Source organism: Myxocyprinus asiaticus, chromosome 36 (assembly GCF_019703515.2).
Source record: "Myxocyprinus asiaticus isolate MX2 ecotype Aquarium Trade chromosome 36, UBuf_Myxa_2, whole genome shotgun sequence".
NCBI lineage: Eukaryota > Metazoa > Chordata > Actinopteri > Cypriniformes > Catostomidae > Myxocyprinus > Myxocyprinus asiaticus.
In genome coordinates, this window is record NC_059379.1 from 26,090,047 (window position 1) to 26,115,735 (window position 25,689).

At 42.0% G+C, this 25,689-nt stretch overlaps 1 pseudogene; it reads right to left on the reverse strand.

Annotated features, from left to right (window-relative positions):
* Window positions 1-25,689, reverse strand: part of LOC127427203 (dynein axonemal heavy chain 9-like) — a 272,019-nt pseudogene that overhangs the window by 198,773 nt on the left and 47,557 nt on the right.

A 25,689-nucleotide genomic window follows, 5' to 3' on the forward strand; every position in this document is an offset into this window, starting at 1 on the left:
AAACTGATGAAATCTGATCTGTCTGACAGACAGTCATGGCCGTAACCAGCTTTGAGGTCACCGAGGTCTGAACATCTGTAAATTTTTCATTAAAAAAAACTATATACAACTGATTAAAAAAATTTGCAGTTGAAAACTTCTCCTTTTGAGTGTCTGCATGTATAATTAAGTTTAGACAGTGGGCTAGATTGTTTAGTGTCCAATGTGTGCAAGAGAGTCGTAAGTGAGGGTGCAGGTGCAGCCCCTCCCACCCAATACTTTATGTATATACAGTACTGTGCAAAAGTTTTAGGCACTTGTGAAAAATGTTGCATAGTGAGGATATCTTCAAAAATAATGAAATAAATAGTTTTCATTTGTCACTTAATGTCATACAAAGTCCAGTAAACATAAAAAAAGCCAAATCAATATTCGGTGTGACCACCTTTGCCTTTAAAGCAGCACCAATTCTCCTAGGTTATTTTCCTTTTACTTGGTTGTTGGCAGATAGGATGTTCCAAGCTTCTTGGAGAATTCACCACAGTTCTTCTATCTATTTAGGCTGTCTCAATTGCTTCTGTCTCTCTATGTAACCTCAGACAGACACGATGTTCAGTGGGGGGCTTTGTGTGGGCCATGACATCTGTTGCAGGGCTCCCTGTTCTTCTATTCTAATCTTTTCTATTTGCAAAAATAATGTTTGGGAGTCTAACATTTATATTTCCTATTGACACCGGATCATTGGATCATCCAGATCACATCCTAATACCAGCTGTAAATGGGGTCTAAATGACCTCTGCCTTCATATGCGAATGCTACAGAACCACTTCCGGCGGAAGTTCATCCCATGCCCGTTTCCCCAATAAGACCCCAGGAATAAGGTGGATAGTAATGATGTATCAGCACGATGCCAAGAGCCTTTCTCATACAACAACTGAAAATAGCTGTCAGTGTGTAGAGAAATGTAGAAAACTGGAAATGTTGCACTGTAATTCCCTTTGGCTAAAAGTGCCTGGCATTTTCCAATCTGAGCATTTAGACTGAGATGCATTCCAAAAAGATTAGATTTAAACTGGATTTTAATTCACATATGGATGTGGTTTACATCTGGGATGTTATGTGCTATTTTATTGTTTAAACTACAAAAAAAAAAAAAAAAAAAAAAAAAAATTAAAGGATTTGAGTCAGATGCAATAAAAAATCTGATTTTTGTCTTTCTGAGCAAAGCCTAAAGGGCTCAGGCAACAGTTCAAGTTACATTTTATCCAACCTGATCCTGCAGCATCGTCCCTCCAAAGGCCCAAACAGCTGAAAAGACAAAGTAGAGCTCATAGAGATCTTTATGGCAGTCTGGAGGGTTGTGTTCTGGGATAAGAAGACACTCTAGGGGGTAGCAGAGCATCTGAACCATATTCTGCTCAGGAATCTGGATGATTTTCTTGAACCTGTTCAGAGGAGAGATAGAAGTCCTGTAACATTTTAAAAAGTGAGTGCGTACTGCAGTTGTTACCTTGACAAGCTATTTCTACCTGATCTGACCCTTTAAAACTACTTTCATTGCAGTAACCTTGTGTATTTAGGTTGATCCAGTCATACATGAAGCACTTTTTAGGATCCCAGAGAAATATATATATATACACACACACACACATACACACAGTACTGTGCAAAAGTCTTAGGCACATAAGATGCTTCACAAAAGCATTTGTCTTAAGATGGGTATTTATATCTTCAGCTTTAGTGTGTCAATAGGAAATATAAATGTTAGACTCCTAAACATTACTTTTGCAAACAGAAAAGATTAGAATAGAAGAACAGGGAGCCCTGCAACAGATGTCATGGCCCCCACAAAGCCCCCCACTGAACAAGTTTTGAAATGGATTACTTGGACTGAATAATAAAGAAAAGCAGCTAATAAGTGCCCAGTATTGATGAGAACTCCTTCAATACTGTTTAAAAAGCATCCCAGGCTAATACCTCAAGAAGCTAGTTGAGAAAATGTCAAGAGTACATTTCCGCAAATTCGATTCAAAAGGGTGACAAAAGATGCTAAAATATAACATAGTTTTAATTTATTTTGGATTTTTTTTTAGTCACAACATAATTCCTATAGTTACATTTCTGTTCTTCCATAGTTTTGATGACTTTACTATTATCCTTAGATGTGAAAAAAAATAATAATAAAGAATGAGCAAGTGACCCTAAACTTTTGACTAGTAGTGTATATATATATATATATATATATATATATATATATATATATATATAAGTCTTAGGCACATAAGATGCTTCGCAAAAGCATTTGTCTTAAAGGAATAGTTCACCCATAAATGAAAATTTGCTGATAATTTACTCACCCTCAGGCCATGACGTAAGATCGTTGGTAAGGTCACGCATCACGTGGAGGAGTCAGGAAGCGCGTCATTGTTTACAAGAGAAACTTGTGCCGTTCACAAACCAAAACAGTCCAAAACAATTTAAAAACAATAAAAAATAAATAAAAAAACATTTCCAAATAATAATAATAATAAAAAACTATGTAAACAATGACAAGCTTCCTGACTCCTCCTCCCCGTGACATGTGACCTTACCAGCGAGCTTACGTCATCCCTCTCATGAGCGCACGTCACAGAGATGTACGGAAGCGAACATATGTAGTTAAAAAGTATATAAGTATTGTTTTGTTTCTCAAAATAATCAATCGTTTGGATTAAGAAGAACTTTATTTGTCCACTGGAGTCGTGTGGATTATTTTGATGCACCCTAAATATGCATTTTGGACAGTCAAAAAATGGAGGACATTCACTTGCATTGTTTGGAGAAGGAGGCCTGAAATGAAATCCTAAAAGTCTTAAATTCTGTTTTGATGAAGAAAGAAACTCAGATACATCTTGGATGGCCTGAGGGTGAGTAAATTATCAGCAAATTTTCATTTTTGGGTGAACTACTCCTTTAAGATGGTTATTTATATCTTCGGCTTTAGTGTGTCAATAGGAAATATAAATGTTTGACTCCCAAACATTATTTTTGCAAATAGAAAAGATTAGAATAGAAGAACAGGGAGCCCTGCAACAGATGTCATGGCCCCCACAAAGCCCCCCACTGAACATCGTGTCTGTCTGAGGTTACATATAGAGACATAAGCAATTGAGACAGCCTAAATAGATAGAAGAACTGTGGCAAATTCTCCAAGAAGCTTGGAACATCCTATCTGTCAACAACCAAGAAAAACTGTGTCCAGGTGTACCTAGGAAAATTGGTGCTGTTTTAAAGGCAAAGGTGGTCACACCAAATATTGATTTAGCTTTTTATGTTTACTGGACTTTGTATGACATTAAGTGATAAATTAAAACTATTTACTTTATTATTTTTGAAGACATCCTCACTACGCACAATTTTTCCACAAGTGCCTAAAACTTTTGCACAGTACTGTATATGTATATACATATATATATACACAGTGCATCTGGAAAGTATTCACAGCGCTTCACTTTTTCCACATGTTGTTATGTTACAGCCTTATTCCAAAATGGATTAAATTCTTTATTTTCCTCAAAATTCAACAAAAAAAAAAAAAATACCCCATAATGACAACGTGAAAGAAGTTTGTTTGAAATCTTTGCAAATTTATTACAAAAAAATAAATAAAATAAAATACAAAAAAATAATATCACATGTACATACGTATTCACAGCCTTTGCTCAGTACTTTGTTGAAGCACTTTTGGCACCAATTACAGCCTCAAGTCTTTTTGAGTATGATGCTACAAGCTTGGCACACCTATTTTTGGGCAGTTTCTCCCATTCTTCTTTGCAGAACCACTCAAGCTCCATCAGGTCGGATGGGGAGCGTCAGTGCACAGCCATTTTCAGATCTCTCCAGAGATGTTCAATCGGGTTCAAGTCTGGGCTCTGGCTGGACCACTCAAGGACATTCACAGAGTTGTCCCGTAGCCACTCCTTTGTTATCTTGGCTGTGTGCTTAGGGTCGTTGTCCTGTTGGAAGATGAACCATCACCCCAGTCTGAGGTCCAGACCGCTCTGGAGCAGGTTTTCGTCAAGGATGCCTCTGTACATTGCTGCATTCATCTTTCCCTCGATCCTGACTAGTCTCCCATTTCCTGCCGCTGAAAAACATCCCCACAGCATGACGCTGCCACCACCATGCTTCACTGTAGTGATGGTATTGGCCAGGTGATGAGCGGTGCCTGGTTTCCTCCAGACATGACGCTTGCCATTCAGGCCAAAGAGTTCAATCTTTGTTTCATCAGACCAGAGAATTTTGTTTCTCATGGTCTGAGAGTCCTTCAGGTGCCTTTTGGCAAACTCCAGGCAGGCTGTCATGTGCCTTTTACTGAGGAGTGGCTTCCGTCTGGCCACTCTACCATACAGGCCTGATTGGTGGAGTGCTGCAGAGATGGTTGTTCTTCTGGAAGGTTCTCCTCTCTCCACAGAGAAACGCTGGAGCTCTGTCAGAGTGACCATCGGGTTCTTGGTCACCTCCCTGACTAAGGCCCTTCTCCCCCGATCGCTCAGTTTGGCCAGGCGGCCAGCTCTATTAAGAGTCCTGATGGTTCCAAACTTCTTCCATTTACAGATGATGGAGGCCACTGTGCTCATTGGGATCTTCAATGCTGCAGAAATGTTTCTGTACCCTTCCCCAGATCTGTGCCTTGATACAATCCTGTCTCGGAGGTCTACAGACAATTCCTTAGACTTCATGGCTTGGTTTGTGCTCTGACATGCACTGTTAACTGTGGGACCTTATATAGACAGGTGTGTGCCTTTCCAAATCATGTCCAATCAACTGAATTTACCACAGGTGGACTCCAATCAAGTTGTAGCGACATCTCAAGGATGATCAGTGGAAACAGGATGCATCTGAGCTCAATTTTGAGCGTCATGGCAAAGTCTGTGAATACTTATGTACATGTGAATTTTTTTCATTTTTTATTTTTAATAAATTTGCAAAGATTTCAAACAAACTTCTTTCATGTTGTCATTATGGGGTATTGTTTGTAGAATTTTGAGGAAAATAATGAATTTAATCCATTTTGGAATAAGGCTGTAACATAACAAAATGTGGAAAAAGTGAAGCGCTGTGAATACTTTCTGGATGCACTGTATATTGTCTATTGTGTATTCTATATATACTTTTTTCTTTTCGATATTTATCTATTTTTTTATTAAATTTTAATACATTTTTGAAAGTCTTGTTGCTGTATTTGTATTGTTGTGTACTGGAAGCTCCTGTCACCAAAACAAATTCCTTGTATGTGTAAGCATACTTGGCAATAAAGCTCATTCTGATTCTGATTCTGATTCTGATATTATCCCAGTGAACAACATGGGCTGCAGCCCATTGGCCCAACCAATAGGTGGCCCAGGGAACAGGAGATCAAAAGGTGAAGTGGCTAATTTTTGCACAATCGGCAACATTATATAATAAGATTGTTTCCAGACAGGTTTTCCAAACGCTTCTGCTGCCCTTTCTGCCCCGCCCCATCTTCCCTTGTTCAGTCAAAAACAGGTAGGTTCCACCCACTGATATATATATATATATATATATATATATATATATATATATATATATAGAACTGCATGCAGGAGATGAAGCCACCAGAAGTGTTCAAGCGGCCATCTTTGTATGCCCAAACTGCCATAAAGCCTCAATGACTGACAGACGAAAACACCCCCGTTTCACCGTCTCTGACCTGCAGATACGACAGTTGCATTTTGCCCTCTAATGATAATCATGTTTAATGTTTAATTTGCTTGTTATGGATAATATTTGTTACGAGGGAGAAGATATACGTGGATTGTGATGTCAGAGCATTCACCTGCCCCGGTGTTTAGTCTATCAGCACAACAATCATCAAAGGAAGTGGGAAAACTGTCCACAAGTTGTAATGTAAGTAGGAAAAGCTGTAATATTTGCTTGTTTAGGGTGACAATACATCCTTACCCTCGAAAGGGACTTTAAAAAAGTCAGACCGGGATTTCTAAATCGCTCAAAATGCCTGGGATTTGCCTGTTTTTTATAGTGATGTGCTACCAATGTCTGTTGGTATCTTACCTCAGTTTCAGTTAACTTGTTTACGTTCAGCTGATCTGTTCGCTGATAAAGTTTGTTAGTGGTGGATACTGTTTGATATATAGTAGATATACAGAAGTTTACATACACTTAAGTTGAAGTCATTAAAATTAATTTTTTAACCACTCCACAGATTGCATATTAGCACACTATAGTTTTGGCAAGTCGTTTAGGACATCTACTTTGTGCATGACACAAGTAATTTTTTCCAACAATTGTTTACAGACAGACTGTTTCACTTTTAATTGACTATATCACAATTCCAGTGGGTCAGAAGTTTACATACACTAAGATAACTGTGCCTTTAAGCAGCTTGGAAAATTCCAGAAAATGATGTCAAGCCTTAAGACAATTAGCCAATTAGCTTCTGATAGGCTAATTGGCTAATTGGAGTCAATTGGTGGTGTACCTGTGAATATATTTTAAGGCCTACCTTCAAACTCATTTCCTCTTTGCTTGACATCATGGGAAAATACAAATAAATCAGCCAAGACCTCAGAAAAAAAGATTGTGGACCTCCACAAGTCTGGTCATCCTTGGGAGCAATTTCCAAATGCCTGAAGGTACCACGTACAAACAATAGTACGCAAGTATAAACACCATGGGACCACGCAGCCATAATACTGCTTAGGAAGGAGACACATTCTGTCTCCTTGAGATGAACATAGTTTGGGGCGAAAAGTGCAAATCAATCCCAGAACAACAGTAAAGGACCTTGTGAAGATGCAGGAGGAAACAGGTAGACAAGTATCTATATCCTCAGTAAAACGAGTCCTATATCGACATAACCTGATAGGCTGCTCAGCAAGGAAGAAGCCACTGCTCCAAAACCACCATAAAAAAGTCAGACTACAGTTTGCAAGTGTACATGGGGACAAAGATTTTACTTTTTGAAGAAATGTCCTCTGGTCTGATGAAACAAAAATTGAACTATTTGGCCATAATGACTATCATTATGTTTGGAGGAAAAAGGGTGAGGCTTGCAAGCCGAAGAACACCATCCCAATCGTTAGGCATGGGGGTGGCAGAATCATGTTGTGGGGGTGCTTTGCTGCAGGAGGGACTGGTGCACTTCACAAAATGGATGGCATCATGAAGAAGGAAAATTATGTGGATATATTGAAGCAACATCTCAAGACATCAGCCAGGAAGTTAAAGCTCGGTCACAAATAGGTCTTCCAATTGGACAATGACCCCAGGCGTACCTCCAAAGTTGTGGCAAAATGGCTTAAGGACAACAAAGTCAAGGTATTGGAGTGGCCATCACAAAGCCCTGACCTCAATCCGTTAGGAAATTTGTGGGCAGAACTGAAAAATTGTGTGCGAGCAAGGAGGCCTACAAACCTGACTCAGTTACACCAGTTCTGTCTGGAGGAATGGGCCAAAATTCCAGCAGCTTATTGTGAGAAACTTGTGGAAGGCTACCCAAAATGTTTGACCCAAGTTAAACAATTTAAAGGCAATGCTGCCAAATACTAACAAAGTTTATGTAAACTTCTGACCCACTGGGAATCTGATGAAAGAAAGAAATCTGAAATAAATAATTCTCTCTACTATTATTCTGACATTTCACATTCTTAAAATAAAGCAGTGATGTCAGGGATGTCAGGAATTGTGAAAAACTGAGTTTAAATGTATTTGGCTAAGGTGTATGTAAACTTCTGACTTCAACTTTACATAACTTGCTCGGGCTTTCAAGAAACAGGAAAAATTCCCGGCTTTAAATAAATAATTACATGTGTAGGACATTTGCATTGTAGGGATGTACATGCAGATTTCAGATATAACATCGGTGATTAAATGAGTAATATTTACTTGCTGAAATGAGATGATTTCCTATTAAATCAGTAGGGACATTGGAATGTTTGGGCATAGCAATATGACGGTGCAGTGGCTTCACTAATATGACGTCATGAGCAATCCAGTTCTATATATATATTCAGTGGTTCCACCCCAAACTCACACCACTGGTTGAGCTAAAAGTAGATATGTTGAACCACTCAAAAAAACAGAGCTGTGTTTTGGTAGTTTGGTAGGTGGTTTGGTACTCTCTGGGGATGACAACCTACGAATGTCCTACTTATAGTTGGTTTAGTTGCATTTCTGATCTAAAGGAACTTTCTAGTCAAATCACTTAATTCACCCTCAGTTTCAAATAAAATTGTTGCACACTGAAACTGGGTAAAATTGTCCGATATTTACATCTCTGCTGAACGGTTTCTGTGGTAGTAATTTTACTGCATGGTAAATTACCCTGACTGACATGGGTTATTTTTGTACATGTCCATGCTTGTTGCAGCCTATATGACATGCTTTCAAGGGCTCATGTATTTACTATGTGCTCCTGATAGGAAAAATTATGGCATTTTTTGTCACTGATGAGTCTGCCGTGCTTTTCTTGGCCCTTTGGTCACATCTATGTGGGTTTGGTTTATCTGCTAAAAATGGTGCTAGAAGTGCATTTAAGAAGGCTTAGCTTATAAATATTAATTAGTCAATGCTGATGTTGCTTAATCTTCATAGAGCTTTTAGTCACACAAACTAATTAATATTAACAAGCCAAGCATTAGCCCATGGGCCTGGTGGGCTTAAGGTTATCACAGCTGTAAAAACTTCCCATGATATTCAATAGAGAAGGAAACATCCAGTAACATTACCTTGACCTGAGAGTATCAAGGCATGTTGGGAGGTACTTGTCAAATAAAATGGTCAGATTGGCCTTCTCTGATTGGACTTCTCTCCTGTCAATCCAGCTTGACACCGGAGGATTTCAGCCTAAATCAGCAGGGTTGATGTATAAAATGCCTGTGTGGAGACATACCAAAAAAAAAAAAAAAAAAAATCTTACAGATTCGGTTTAAAGTTTGTAGTTTGGATCTGTTTTCCTTAGAGTGTTTTCCTTAGAATCTCTTATTTATTAGCTCAGTTTGGATCCTGATTCTTGTAGATTGGATCTTGTTTCTTAGAATCTTCTCTTATTTATTAGCTCAGTTTTGATCCTGATTTTTGAAGATTGGATCTTGTTTCTTAGAATCTTTTCTTATTAGCTCATTTCATTAGTTCAGTTTGGATCCTGATTCTTACAGTTTGGATCTTGTTATGTAGAATCTTGTCTGATTTATTGGCTCTGTTGTGTGCTGCTAGGAAGGCAACAGAGGAAACAGTTGAAGAGAAGAGAAGGGCAAACACTGACCAGCTCTGGAGACAGTTGCCGGAGTGGCAGTGCGTAGGTGGCTAATCTCAAACACCAGCCTCATGGTCTGGTTCAGAGGAATTCTCTCATTACTCACCAGTGTCAGCACCTACAGTGTCACACATACACACACACAGCTGTCATCTCCACAAAATGAAAGAACAAAGCCCATCGCTAAAGGTCAATTAAAGGTGAAGCCCGTTTTCATGCGTTTTGGCTGTATGAAGCTGAACGAGTTTTATAAAGATATTTGAATGCTATATTGAACTGGAGTTCTGGCTGTCCTGGCTTTACCTTGTTATCATCCATTACTGTGTTCAGTGACTCAATCCACATTGGATCAATATCGCCATCCAGGACAATCCACTTGGGCCCACTGTGACTGATGCTGGCCAGCTCACGCATGATATTAGAAAACAGCCCTGGGGGGAGAAAGCACTTGATGAATCTCACATTCGGCTGTGCGTCACGCCACAAACCATTGTGATGGAACTGCTGCGCCTTTCAAAAGGCAAAAGAGCAAAACAACAGCAGCCCTCACCATCTTTCCATTTGTGCATGGCTGGATTTATAATGCCGAACAGCTCGTTGTTGGTGACTGCTTTGGGGTTGAGATCGGCCCATACAGACCAATGCTTCATGTTCTGGTGTGTCTTATGGAGAGATCTGAGGACCTGGGATTTGCCGGTGCCGGCATTGCCCACAATGAACATGGAATGACGAACGGCCAACAGCTCCTCCAGCTGAACCACCTGAGAGAACCCTGAAGAACAGAGCTTTATTATAAAGAAAAGGCCATAAAGTTGCTTTGCTCAATGTTTTGTTGTCTTTCTTTTTTTCTATAAAACAGTACACAGGAGAAACAAACTAGCTTGGCTGGATAAAATCAGCTTTTCTCTGATCTTGAAAATGTATCTAGTGGTTTTTAACATCAGTGTGATTTCCTGTTCATGCCTGATATTTCAAAGCAAAAAAACAACAAAAGTTAAATAAAATGTTTTCCCTGTCCTGTTCAATGGCAAAAGTAGCAGCAACAAAACTTGCTGCACCAAGAAGTGCATGTTCAGCTTATTTTTAATTTAACTTTTAATTTGCATTGGAGTTAAGGCATAAAGCAATGTCCACTATCAAATATCCCCAAACTTGTCTTCATACCCACAAGTATTTAAAAGTTGTTAATGGGACTGGACTGTCTGAAAATAATTGTCTTTTTTTTGTTTGTTTGTTTGTTTATTTTTGGCATATGTGAAATATAGTCCTCAGATCCATGTAGTGTTAGGAAGTAAACACATTCACATAAATCAGTTATTTCGAACTGTTCGAAGGAATTGGTTCAATGAATCGACATCACAAGTTTTGAAGTCACGGAAGTCAGCTCTCTTTTCAAGTGAACATTCAGCATTTGTGAGCCGAGTTTGGATGAGAGACGGCCAGTGCTGAAATCTTCCTCAATTATCGACAAACTGTTAGCGAATGGCTGTTTAAATAGTTTAATATCCCAGCAATAGACCTTATTCACAGTAGTGCCATCTTTGATTTTTGATGGGAATGACAACGGGGCTGTGAGGGATAGACATACAGTTTCTTCAATGGGCTGTACTACAGTTTAAAGTGTTTTTGGATCATTCCGTGGACCAAAAATATCTTTCCAAGAACATTCAGTAGACAAAAAACTCCAATCAGCATGATCTGTGGAAAATCAGATAGGATCTAGTAGCGTCTTTATATCGTCTGTGCAATTAAAGAGATGGTAAGTCTATCCCTCACGGTTACGTTTATAAATCAAAGATGGTGCTACTGTCAATACGGTCTATACAGTTTTCATTTAAGTTTAAAACTTCTCTGTTTACCTTTGTGTTAACAACACATTTGGCATTAATGTATGACTGAAACATTCATCTGTTTTTTTTTTTGTTTTTTTTATGATTTAATTTATATTGCTTAATGGCAAAAACACTACACACAATAAAAAGGCCTATATACCACTAGTACATTTTTTATTTAATCTTTCTTTTAAGACATAAATGAGAACAGTAAACAGCTACAAAATTGCAGGATAGCGGGAACGTTTTTTTAAGTTGAAAGTGAGCAGTAAAATTCAGTTAGTATAAGGAATATTTCGGGTTCAGTACAAGTTAAGCTCAATTGACCGCATTTCTGGCATAATGTTGAAAAACACAAAAAATTATTTCAACTTGTCTCTCCTTGTCTCTTAAAAAAAAAAAAAAAAAAAATGCTAGTGCTTTAATTAAATTACAAGCATCACATTTCTGCCTTTAAACCCTCCAAAGATTTACCCCATTCACTTCCACTGTAAGTGTCTCAATGTAACCTTGATTTTTATTTTATTTTTTTTTTTTTTAAGAAAATGAGATAAATATTATATATTTATTTATTTGTGTCAGTTTACATTATGCCAAAAATTATGTTAATTGAGCTTAACTTGCATTAAACCTGAAAAAAATATTCCTCTTGCTGGAGCCCCGCACAGACCTCTAGTTGGGGTACTTGAGTTCGGACTCGTACTCGTCTTGTCATGGACTCTGATGCAATTTTACTCAGACTTGACTCGGACTCAAACCTTTCAGACTTGTGATATTTTTATGAGTCCGGCTGAGTCCATGGCATTTGTGATGCAATGAAAAACAAACAAACAAACAAAAATTATAATGTAACATAGGGTGACCACACGTCCTCTTTTCTCCAGACATGTCCTCTTTTTCAGACCTGAAAAAAGCATCCGGTCAGGATTTCAAAATTGTCTCTAAATGTCTGGGATTTGGCTTTGTTTTCATATTGATGTGCTCTCTACAGTTAATACTATCATACATTCTGTGTATTTGATACTGCACATCAGTTTTCACACGTATATGTCCTTCCGTGTGATTATTCTGGCTGAGAGCAGCAGCGCTCACTCTTTCAAAGTACTTTTTTAACTCTCTCACCCACGCGCCCATGCTGTACACTAGCAGCCAAAAGTTTGGAATAATGTAGAGATTTTGCTCTTATGGAAAGTATTTGGTAATTTTATTCACCAAAGTGGCATTCAACTGATCACAATGTATAGTCAGGATATTAATAACATGAAAAATTACTATTATAATTTGAAAAACATTTTCAGACATCCAAACTTAAACTATTTCAAAGAGTTCTCATCAAAAAATCCTCCACGTGCAACAATGACAGCTATGCAGATCCTTGGCATTCTAGCTGTCAGTTTGTCCAGATACTCAGATGACATTTCACCCCACGCTTCCTGTAGCACTTGCCATAGATGTGGCTGTCTTGTCGGGCATTTCAAGTATCGTATAGCCTTCATTCCTCAAAACAATGATTGACTGATGAGTTTCTAGAGAAAGCTGTTTCTTTTTTTTGCCATTTTTGACCTAATATTTACCTTAAGACATGCCAGTCTATTGCATACTGTGGCAACTCAAAAACAAACAATGTTAAGCTTCATTTAATGAACCAAATAGCTTTCAACTGTGTCTGATATAATGGCAAGTGATTTTCTAGTACCAAATTAGCAATTTAGCATGATTACTCAAGGATAAGGTGTTGGAGTGATGGCTGCTGGAAATGGGGCCTGTCTAGATTTGATCAAAAATGACTTTTTTCAAAAAGTGATGGTGCTGTTTTTTACCTCAGTAATGTTCTGACTATATTTTGTGATCAGTTGAATGCCACTTTGGTGAATTAAAGTACCAATTCCTTCCGAAAGGAAGGAAAGAACGAAAGCAAAATCTGTACATTATTCCAAACTTTTGGCCACCAATGTATGTGTGTGGGAAAGAGATCACCAGACGTGCTCTGCCGCTCTCATCCAGAAATATCAATAACGTAAGTACATTTAAAAAATTACGTTCCCCAATTCTGCAAATTATTAAATAGAATACATTTTATGAGACTCACGCTTACTATGCAAAGTCATTTATAACAGAAAATGTTGACTATATCGAGACAAAATCACATTTACTACGTATCAGGTACATTTAAACTAATATGCCGGATGAAACAGACCATGATGGAAATCGTACAACTCAGTCCGTCACATATTTGTAGCACAACCTCTGTGTGTAACCTGTAAAGCTAGCACTTGCATTTCAATGGCAAAAAAGTCAGAAAATACAATGAAGAACACAAGTGAGGGGAGAAGTCTCTATTCACCTATTATCCATACTAAATATAATGTGAAAAGAACAAAACATCAGCCCAAGGTGAGTTTGATCTTGACTTCAGGGAAGTAGGCTACACCTGGACACAGCAGGAGGACTGAAAAGTGTGAAGTGTAGTACTGTAGTAAATAAATGTTTTTTTTTTTTTAATGGTATCTGATCTTTTCTGTTTTTATTTTATGTTGTTGTATTTAATTTTATGGACATTATTAAATGTTTTAATATGACCATTTATTAAATGTATTAAACACATTAAATGTATTTAATTAATTTCATTACATTCATTTCACCCATAATTTTAGGTAAAACTAAACTAAATTGAATGGACAAATTGAAAATGAAGTAGAAATAAAAACTAAATAAAAATTTGAAATAATAACAACTCTGGTTGTAATGACTAATGCAGCTTTCACTTTCTTTGGTGTATGTCTGAGTGGAGGGGAAAAGCAACAAATAATTGAAATGTCAACAGACCGCAATAAGAAGTGTGTTGAAGGACAGTTTTATCTTCACACCTAAAACATACGCTTTCATTCTGAAACCACTTTGAAATTTGTTCAGCAGGATACTAATCATTTGTTTTTTGTATATATTTTGACAAATTGTTTTTCTTAGTTGTGAAGGTTAAAATAAGCTTAGAATATTGATGTTGAGTTTACGGTTACAATTTTAATTCAGATTCTTGAACAGATTCATTCAGACACGACTCGGACTGTTGTGGACTCGGTCTTGAGTCCGACTCGGCCCCTTTTGGACTCGGACTCGACTCAATTGTTTAAAGACTCGGACTTGGGGGGCTTGGGTAGCTCAGCGAGTACTGACGCTGACTACCACCCCTGGAGTCACGAGTTCGAATCCAGGGCGTGCAGAGTGACTCCAGCCAGGTCTCTTAAGCAACCAAATTGGCCCGGTTGCTAGGGAGGGTAGAGTCACATGGGGTAACCTCCTCATTGTTGCTATAATGTGGTTTTCACTCTTGGTGGGGCACGTGGTGATTTGTGCGTGGATTCCATGGAGAATAGTGTGAAGCCTCCATGCGCGCTATGTCTCCATGGTAACACGCTCAACAAGACACATGATAAGATGCGAGGATTGACAGTCTCAGATGCGGAGGCACCTGAGATTCGTCCTCCGCCACCCAGATTGAGGTGAGTCACTATGCCACCACAAGGACTTAGAGCATTCAAAATTGGCCAGTAAAAGGGGAGAAAAATAAAAATAAAAAATCGGACTGACTCGAAACCAACACTACTCTACACCAAATAGTGAACAAGTACAATTTGGATTCGCAATTATGCTCTTACGTTCATGGACATATTGTATGTATCACACTGGCTTGTACTGCATATCTTGCATACATTATACTGCAAGTAAAAAGATTATGCTTTTTCTGCCAGTTTGCAGTGAATTGCTCAACTTGCTCAGTGAGTGTTGGCTCACAATTAGATAATTTCTGAAGCACTATGAGAACGCTAAACATTTAAACAGATTCGCTTCCCTCTGAGTGTGAAAAGGAGAAAAAGAGAGAGGTTTTCCTCTTGGAACTGATGGTATGTTCAATCAATGGCATTGATGGCACTCCCTGTTGGGCTCTTTAGGGGTCTGCTGATTGCTGCTTTTATCTGATGTCTATCAGAGGCAACAGCTAATGGCAGACTAGCACTTAGGTACGCACCTCTCCTTGTCTCCGCCGAGCCTGCCCTCCAACAAATCAAAGACCAGATGCTACTTGCGGTTTGGCCGGTCAGACAGTATGCATACCATTGACCCGGCAGTCTGGAGTCAGATGCGTGTCTCCTCTCGTGCTGTGGCGAGGGTTAAATACCTCGCTGAGAGCCGGGCCTCGATTGATGGAGTGCTGTTATGTTGTTTCTGTGACTCTTTGACCTGTCAGAGATTGCACTTATTTCCCCTGGCTCTGGTGAACAGAATGGCTGATATCTAGGCCTAGGCCTAATACTGAAAATTAGAGCCCTGCTTCGGCACCTGAGGCACCATTAGACTGTAATTCCTGCTATCTTAGATTTGTCCAATACATCCACTTTCAGACTGCTTTGACACTAATGTCTATTTGCTTGAAACACAACAGCAGGTTTATGGCTCTAAAAGGAAGATAATGTGCAGCGGAAGAAGAGACGAAGAAAAAATTTGATTGCAGCATCAATCAGGGCCGTAGTGGTTGAGTTGATGACTTCTTTGAGTCCTGATGAACCTCAGATATGCTCTCGACTTCCTTTCAATAATGGATTGATGTGATCAGTATGTAGCAAAAAAAGCTAAAAAAATAAATGTAAATATGACCACATAAACATATGCTAGCTGAAATAAAAATGTCAGACAAAAGATTTTGAAGGTGTAGTATGTGATGCGTAGACATGGATGAACATAACCAAGGGGTCAGGGTTTGGCTGGATAGCACAGTCCACTTAGTTCCTGCGAGTAGATTGCAAAACTACACCATTCCGGGGGGCAATTTCTTACTGGACAGCCATTCAGAAGTAGGTGTTTATTTTAATGACTTGCATGACAATTTGCAAGTGACATTTAAATAACAAATATTTAATTATATAGATTTCATTTTATATCGATTTTAGGAAGGGATTCTAAAAGAGTGAAATTGACTTTTATTTTTCCCTGTAGTTTTGATTCAGACCGATTGCTTGATGAATCATTTAGACCAATTTGTGAACCAGTTCAATCAATTTATTAACAAAAAAGCAACTCAAAATAACAACTTTCTCACAAATCTGACATCACTATGGCTTGTGGACAAGTTTGACTTTACACAAGCTCTACACAAGAGCACTATCTAGCCAATGAAATATTTTAGAGCAGTGCATTACTAGAAAGTGTAGATTGACTACAGATAGGACTTTTAAGATTTTATTCATTTCCATGACTTTCCCAGGCCTAGAAAACACAATTTTAGAATTCCCTGACATTTCTAGGTTTTCCTTGACTGTGGCAACCCTGAATATCAAGCCATGCTGAGGCTTTTTATGTAGTATATATCCTTCCCCCAAATTTACCTTTAGCACAAAGTTGTCCTCTGCCTGCAGTTTGAGGTCCAACACAGACTGCTTGACAAATTTCTCAAACTCCATGTCCCTTTTGCGTGGCACGTCTAGAACCGGGAAGAGGTCCCCAATGAGGCCCATAAAGACAGGCATGTCATCATCGGTCACGATCTTGGGGACATTGAAGTCTCTCAGGGCTCTCATCAACACCTGGTCCTCTGGTCTGTCCGGGTCCCCTCTCTTCAGAGAACCAGCCACCACCATTACTGATTTAATGGCCTGCAGTCCCCAGTCATAGTGATCATGAGAAAGCAATTCAGAAGAAAAACAAGCACAACAAGAAACAAAAAGTATAAGACAAACAGTGAGTCAAATAAACTGGAACTATTGCCGGTGCAATGCTATTACACACTATTTAATAATAACTGATAAAGCCAGACTATTAATTTTTTTTTTAGTTAATTCCCATATTTCACAGTCTGTATCAGATGTACCTAAAAAAAAAAAACGATTTATAGAGTAACGGTAATAAGATAGTGTGACTGACAGCATTTTTATTAAAAAACAATTGGAAGTCTCATAACACTGAAATCAAATAAAGTCCCCATGACAGATAAACATTTCTCAAACCGTTTAAAAAAATTGCTCTAACTAAAAGGGAGTTGAAGTCTTTATATGAAACACAGCTCTGTAAAATGCTATACAAAAGTAAACAATAACAACTTAAAGGTTAAGTGTGTCATTTTTGTGGCAGTTGCATCAACGAACAGAAATTCAAAATTAATGACCGTTTTCAAATAGATTACTCGACCACTACCCCCATCTGCCATTGGTGGGAAAACAGATAGTCCCGGCCAAAACTCATGCCATTAGTTGGACCAATGTTACTATGTCGGGCTGCAGAGCAATAATGAATTTTCACTGTAATATATTCTTGCCATGTTAGTTTTCATGTTCTTTGAAGTTTTGAAAGTCATTGGACTGATTATTGAATACTACACAGCCTAAAGACTGTTAAACCTGTTTAGAAAGCAATTCCTTGTAGAGCTGATAGAGAGTGATGAACTTCCTGGCCAAAAGACGAGCCTTGATGAAGCCCATGATCTCACAGATTAGCTCAAAGTCTGGCATCACCATCGCACAAAGGAAAACAAATGCAAGAGTAAAATATTTTAAAGCCTGGCATTTCACATACAGTGCATATCATATGTAGACTAATATGTTTTAGTATATTGCCACAAAAAATGAAAAAAAATTAAAAATAAAAATCTATAGTTGGTCATATTAAAATTTGGTCAGTAGATGCTGACTCTACAGAGGAAAATACCAATCTAATGGGAAAACTTTATAGTTTGATGTGTAAACAGGAATATTTACATTTTTATGTTTTAAACTTCAAAATCTCTGTTATAAAAAGGCACAGGTGGCACCATATCTCCTTATGAACAGGATGCAGATTCGGATATCTAAAAATAGCAAAATTCCCCTTTAAAACCAAACACCACCTAATGGAATGCAAATCCTAAGTGTACCTAAAGAGAGCCTGAGGTTTTGCGGTAGCTTAGTCCTGCCAGTGTTCACAGTGATAAAGATGCCCACTGAAGGAACCAAGTTTACATCCTCGCCCATGAAGTTAAATCTCTTCTTCTTGTCTCGAATAGCATCTTGAATACTTTTGACCTGATGGATTGTACATTCTCAATATAAATGTAAATGGCACATAAATCTTGCAACAATATTTGCAATTGGTGCTTTAAACAGCCAATAAGAAAGTGAGAATAAAACAAAAGCAAGACAGAACGTAAATATATGGATCTGGAAGTAATACCATAACTTTTCTTAGGGATTATTTTTATTTTTTTATTTTTTAAAACAGACCTACAATGAACCCTGAGAGTCTAAAGTGATGATATATACTTCTGCACAGGTCTCAAGTCAGTGTAATTTCAACCTTTTTAAAAAATAAATAAATAATGTACAATAGCCGAATTACAGGTAAACAACTACACTATGCATAATCCTGAAGAGAGCTTCACCAATCAGAGTGTAGTCGCTGTTAACATGGGAACAGATATAATTGAAAAGAGCTCATCAGCGATTGCCTACACCTATGAAGCATTAGAAATGATGTAATCAAGTCTCCCAACAGTCTCAAACGTCATGGTTACTTGTGTAACCTCCGTTCCCTGATGGAGGGAATGAGACGTTGTGTCAATGTAATGACACTAGGGGTCACTCTTGGGAGCCCGAGACACCTCTGGTCTTTGATAAAAGGCCAATGAAAATTGGCGAGTGGTATTTGCATGCCACTCCCCCGGACATACGGGTATAAAAGGAGCTGGTATGCAACCACTCATTCAGGTTTTATGCTGAGGAGCCGAGACAAGGTCTTGGCCATTTCAGCGGGTAGTTCAGCGTTGTGGCAGGAGGGACACAACGTCTCGTTCCCTCCATGAGGGAACGGAGGTTACACAAGTAACCATGTCATTCCCTATCTGTCACTCACTCGACATTGTGTCGATGTAGTGACACTAGGGATCCCTATACAAAATGCCGCAACTGGCTGAACTGTGTTACGTGAACTGGCGGTGTGTGATGGGCAGACAACTGTGTGCCTCGTAGCCAGTGCACCAGGCCGACACGTAACCTCCCCCAACATAGTTATGAGTGTCGAACGGCCCTTTGGGGACAAGTCGACTACCCAAAAGATAGAGACAGGCTAGCCCAGTCGTGGCCTCTTTTCCCCTTCTTTTTTTTTTCCACTCCCTAAAAAAAGGGGGATTATCCGACTGGGCCAACCAGGTCTAGTCGGGGGGTGTCATTCCCAAGGGGAGGACACCGTGGAGACCACACCTCGCCCAGAGAGAGGGGGGATATTTAAGTGGGAATACGTCACATGGTCTTGCCGAGCTATGTCGCAAATTTGCCATGTGGGGAAGTCTCATGGTAGGTCCTACCCAACAGGTGAGGAGTGACTACAAACATGGAGACTGTGGCAGAGGGGCCTCTGCACAAGGAAGACGCAGTTTGCCAACAGGGAAACGAATTAGCGGAAGATATACATCGCATGGGGTTACCTACAGGGAACTGCCACATGCAGAGCACCTACCCCAGAACGGGGCTTTTAGTAGCACGTGTACTGGGCCGGCAGCGAGTCTCTCCGAAAACTCGACTGCCACAGGGCTCGGAGGAAGTCAACCAGGGAACATAGTTTGTGAACACTACTGGGAGTTAATGGCGCATGTCTTAAGCTCAGGGGAGGTGAAAGGCACTATGTGCAAGCGATACACCCGGCCGGCTATCCCGGACTTATCTGCTTGTATTGTGTGCCACTACACGGGACGAAACCGGTTCCACCCGGAGGTTGTAGAACCTCGCAAAGGTGTTTGGTGTTACCCAGCCAGCTGCTCTGCAAATGTCTGTTAGAGAGGCACCCCTGACCAGGGCCCAAGAGGCTGCTACACCCCTGGTAGAACGGGCTCGTAGCCCTACCGGGGGCGGCACGTCTTGGGCGTGATATGTCATAGCTATGGAGTCAGTGAGCCAGTGGGCGATCCTCTGCTTGGAGACAGCGCTTCTTTCCGCTGTGCACCAAAGTAGACAAAGAGCTGCTCAGAGACTCTAAAGCTCTGCGTGCGATCCAAATAGATGCGTAAAGCGCGCACCAGACACAGCAATGACAGGGCTGGGTCTGCCTCCTCCTGGGGCAGCGCTTGCAGGTTCACCACCTGGTCCCTAAAAGGGGTCGTGGGAACCTTGGGCACATAGCGTGGTCGGTGTCTCAAGATCACGTGAGAGTAGCCCGGACCGAACTCCAGGCACATTTCACTGACAGAGAATGCTTGCAGGTCTCCTACCCTCTTGATGGAAGTGAGCGCAGTCAGGAGAGCAGTCTTCAAGGAGAGTGCCTTAAGTTCAGCTGACTGCAAAGTCTCAAAGGGGGCTCTCTGTAGACCCTGATGAACTACAGAGAGGTCCCATGAGGGAACAAGGTGCGGTCTGGAGGGATTCAGCCTCCTGGTGCCTCTCAGGAACCTGATGATCAGGTCATGCTTCCCTAAGGACTTACCATCCACTGTGTCGTGGTGTGCCGCTATAGCGGTTACATACACCTGCAAGGTGGAAGGGGACAGCTGCCCTTCCCACCTCTCCTGCAGGAAGGAAAGCATCGATCCGACTGCGCATCTCTGGGGCTCTTCCCGTCGGGAAGAACACCACTTAGCGAACAGACGCCACTTAAAGGCATACAGGCGCCTCGCAGAGGGGGCCCTAGCCTGAGTGATCGTGTCTACCACCGCGGGTGGTAGACCACTTAGGTCTTCCGCGTCCCGTCCAGGGGCCAGACATGGAAATTCCAGAGGTCTGGTCGCGGGTGCCAGATGGTGCGCCGTCAGATACAGCAGAGTTGAATGAACAGTCATGGGAATTCAGCTCAGTGAGCATGACCGTTCAGCTCTGAAGAGAAAATCTGAATGAGTGGTTGCATACCAGCTCCTTTTATACTTGTATGTCTTGGGGAGTGGCATGCAAATACCACTCGCCAAATTTCATTGGCCTTTTATCAAAGACCAGAGGTGTCTCGGGCTCCCAAGAGTGACCCCTAGTGTCACTACATCGACACAACGTAGAGTGAGTGACAGATAGGGAACAACTTTTATATCTGTATATATTTTCAATAAATGTAAATATATTGGTTTTATACTGATAAAAAATGTCTAGATGTGTTTTTGTTCATGTTTTGTGTTAATGTCTTTTATTTTGAAAAGTGTTCCATGTCATGTTATTTCCTGTTTCCCTGCCATGTCATGTGATTCCCTGTTTCCATGTCAAGTCATGTGATCATCCTGTTTCTCTCCATGTTCATGTGTCTTGTTTCATTGGTTTATTGTCTTGTTAACTTGTTATCAGTTCTAGTTTGTCATTGGTTTAAGTTTATTAATCTTGTTATCTTGTTTATAGTTCTGTCTGTTCACTGGTTGTCTTGTTACCCTTGTCCATGTATTTAAGCCCTCATGTTTGCCCTTGTCTCTTATCAGGTATTGTGTGTTGTAACATTGTCTGGAAGTCTAGTCAAGTCAGGTCAAGTTATGTTATGTTATTTCAAGTTATGTCAAGTCTAGTTTAGTCAAGTTCATGTTTGTTTTGTTTTATAGTCAAGTTCATGTTTATGTTTTGTAGTCATGATTTTGGTTTTCACGCTTCTAGTAATACACTGCACTTGGGTTCTACACCATCATCATCATTGTCTGCCTGTCATTGCCAGCATCATTACATTTATTTTGTACATTATTTTTATTTTTTATTTGATAGCATCATTTGCAATGTTTCAAATGTTTGGATGAGTACGTACTTCATGAAAGAATTAAAGTACACATTATTGTTGTTTTATTTATTCGAATTTCATATACTTTTTTTGCTTGTTTATAATGGCCTAGAACTCTATATTGAAGGTTTTTCTTAAATCCCATAGAAAGAGAAAGATTTCCAGAACCAACTGAAAAAGCAGGCACTCTATAACTCAACTATTTGCTACTGTATGTATGGTTAGGTATAACCAGGGTTGGGGAGTCACTAAATACATGTAATGGGAATACGTATTTAAAATACATAATATAAGTAACTTTCCCCTTCTGTCACTCACTCAACATTGTGTCGATGTAGTGACACTAGGGGTCGCTCTTGAGAGCCCCAAACACCTCAGATCTTTGAGAAAAGGCCAATGAGAATTGGCGAGTGGAATTTGCATGCCACTCCCCCGGACATACGGGTATAAAAGGAGCTGGCTCGCAACCACTCATTCAGATTTTTTCTTCGGAGCTAAGCGGTTGTACTATCAGCGAGCTGAATACTACTGCTGTTCCATTCACCTCTTAAGAAGCATATGCTGTTGGATATATGGCGCATTTCCAGCGGCTTTCTCTCCTTTTGCAAGACGAGTGCAGATTTCGCCCCTGGGCACTTCGACAGTGCTAAAAGAGTGTATATTCCTGCTAAAGAGTATATTTTCTCTATTAGAGCACACACATTGACGTTGAACGTCTTTTTAATGACGCGTCTTTATAAAGATGCCTTTCTGTCTTTGTGTGATTCCTGGATGCAGTCGCTATCTCTCCGCTTCCGATGGCCACGGGCGCTGCCTCACGTGTCTGGGCAGCGATCACACTGAAGCAGCATTCTTGGATGGTTCATGTTCTCATTGCGAGAATATGACCATGGCAATGTTGCGGTCGCGGCTTTCCTTCTTCTGGGGGAAAGCCAGTCTAGCCGCCCCCCCGCACCTCGCCTTTTACCTCCGGGTACAAGGCCGACCCGGCTGGCGCTGGAGGCTATTTGGGGGCTTCAATGGGCGTGGCTCCACCGGGTAAATACCCATGGACCTCCCATTCCCCAGCATGCTCATTTGCCCCTGGCAAGTTCCGAGAGGAGACCAGCTCGCCCCAGGACCAGCTTAGTTTCCCTTTTGGAGCTCCGGAGCAGGATGAGTGCTCGATCGCTGCATCGGAGAGCGTACTGGTAATGTCAGACTCCAAGGACTGCCACCTTCAGGTCAGCCCACCCAGCCTGAGGCTGACAGCAAGATGACCGCCATGCTTGCCCGGGCCGCCACGTGTGTCGGGTTGGAATGGAACCTTCCACCCTCCCTTGAGCCCTTGCGGCTAGATGATTGGTTACTGGGTTTGGGGCGGCGCTCACAGTCACAGTCCTTGGTTTCCTTTTCTTTTATGTTCGCCACACCCCAAATGGGCTGCGGTACCCACATTTTCAAAAGAGCAGTTTCCTCACTCCCTGGGTCACATAGCCAGTGTTTATGACCACAGTTATCAGAGCAACTGGGCACTGAGCATCTGTGACTTAGATGCCGCGAACGTGGGCCCCCCGCCTTTGCGCGTCCGGTCACACCACACTCACACCCACGGCCAGGTGGTTGTGACGGACTACAAGGATGGTCAAAAAGTCCCTCCTCCCCCCCTTCGCCGACACCCCCGACACCGGGTACATTTAGCAAGGTAAGTGCTTCGAGGGTCCCTTCAGCGCAGCCACGAGTTCGAGACAAAGCGAGGCTCCTCGATGTGGCATCCCCTGCTCCCTCCCGCGTGAGGCCCCACCCACAGGTACGTTAACGTGATCGTCCCCTCAGTGCCCCTCGCCTGGAGCTTGGACGCGTGGCTCGCGCTTTCCAACCCGTCGCGGTGGTTGGCCAGGACCATCCGACTCAGCTACGCAATTCAGTTCACCAGGCGACCACCCCGGTTCAGAGGCGTGTGCTTCACTTCGGTGAGGGGTGAGAATGCCGCCACCTTGTGTGCGGAGATCGCGACTCTTCTGTGCAAGGGTGCGATAGAGCTTGTCCCTCCAGCCGAGATGAAGAAAGGGTTTTACAGCCCTTATTTCATCGTACCGAAGAAAGGCGGTGGGTTGCGGCCAATCTTGGACCTGCGAGTTCTGAACCGGACCTTGCACAGACTCCCGTTCAAGATGCTGATGGCAAAGCACATTTTGCCATGTGTCCAGCATCAAGATTGGTTCGCGCCGGTAGACCTGAAGGATGCGTACTTTCACGTCTCGGTTCTACCTTGACACAGACCCTTCCTACGTTTTGCTTTCGACGGCTGGGTGTATCAGTACAAGGTCCTCTCCTTCGGCCTGTCCCTGTCCCCTCGCGTCTTCACGAAAGTCACAGAGGCAGCTCTTTCCCTGTTAAGGGAAGTGGGTGTCCGCATACTCAACTACCTCGATGACTGGCTGATTCTAGCTCACTCTTGAGAGTTGCTATGCACACACAGGGACCTTGTGCTCAGGCACCTCAGCCGGCTAGGGCTTCGGGTCAACTGGGAAAAGAGCAAGCTCTCCCCAGTTCAGAGCATCTCTTTTCTCTGCATGGAGTTAGACTCAGTCTCGATGATAGCGCGCCTCACGAGCGAGTGTGTGCGGTCAGTGCTGAACTGCCTGAAGTCGTTCAAGCAGAGAACAGCGGTTCCACTGAAACACTTTCAGAGGCTCCTGGGGCATATGGCATCCTCGGCGCCGGTCACGCCACTAGGGTTGATGCATATGAGACCGCTTCAGCACTGGCTTCAGACTCGAGTCCCGAGATGAGCATGGCACCGCGGCACACATCGCGTAGCCATCATGCCGATCTGCCGCCACTTGTTCAGCCCTTGGACAGACTTTGCATTTCTACAGGCAGGAGTTCCCCTACAGCAAGTGTCCAGGCACATCATCATAATGACAGATGCCTCCAAGCGCCGTGTGTGATGGGCACACAGCCGCTGGCTCCTGGACAGGACCATGACTGTGTTGGCAAATCAACTGCCTGGAGTTGCTGGCAGTATTGCTTGCCCTGCGGAGACTTTTGCCGTTGATCAGGGGCAAGCATGTGCTGGTCCGGATAGACAACACAGTGACAGTAGCGTATATAAATCGCCAAGGTGGCTTACGCTCATGTGTATCAGTGTATCGGGTATGTTGCAACTCGCCTGTCATCTCCTCCTATGGAGTCAGTGGCAACTGAGGTCGCTGCGGGCCACTCACATCCCGGGCAACCTCAACGCCACAGCGGACACACTGTCATGGCAGGTGATGCTCAGGGGAGAGTGGAGACTCCACCCCCAGGTGGTCCAGCTGATTTGGAGTCGATTCGGCACAGCACAAGTAGACCTATTTGCCTCCCGAGAAGCCTCCCACCTCTGGTATTCTCCGACGGGGGCCCCCCTCGGCCCATACACGCTGGCACACAGCTGGCCCTGGGGGCTGTGCAAGTATGTGTTCCCCCCAGTGAGCTTACTTGCACAGACCCTGTGCAAGGTCAGGGAGGACGAGGAGCAGGTCACCCTCGTGGCCCCGTATTGGCCCACCCAGACTTGGTTCTCAGACCTCACACTCCTCGTGACAGCCCCTCCCTGGCGAATTCCCCTGAGGAAGGACCTTCTTTCTCAGGGACGGGGCACCATTTGGCACCCGGGCCCAGACCTCTGGAACCTCCATGTCTGGCCCTTGGACGGGATGTAGAAGACCTAAGTGGCGTACCACCAGCAGTGGTAAACACGATCACTCAGGCCAGAGCTCCCTCCACGAGGCAGCTTTATACCCTGAAGTGGCGTCGGTTTGCGAATTGGTGTTCTTCCCGAGCTGAAGACCCACAGAGATGTGCAGTCAGGTCAGTGCTTTCCTTCCTGCAGGAGAGGCTGGAGGAACAGCTGTCCCCCTCCACCTTGAAGGTGTATGTGGCCGC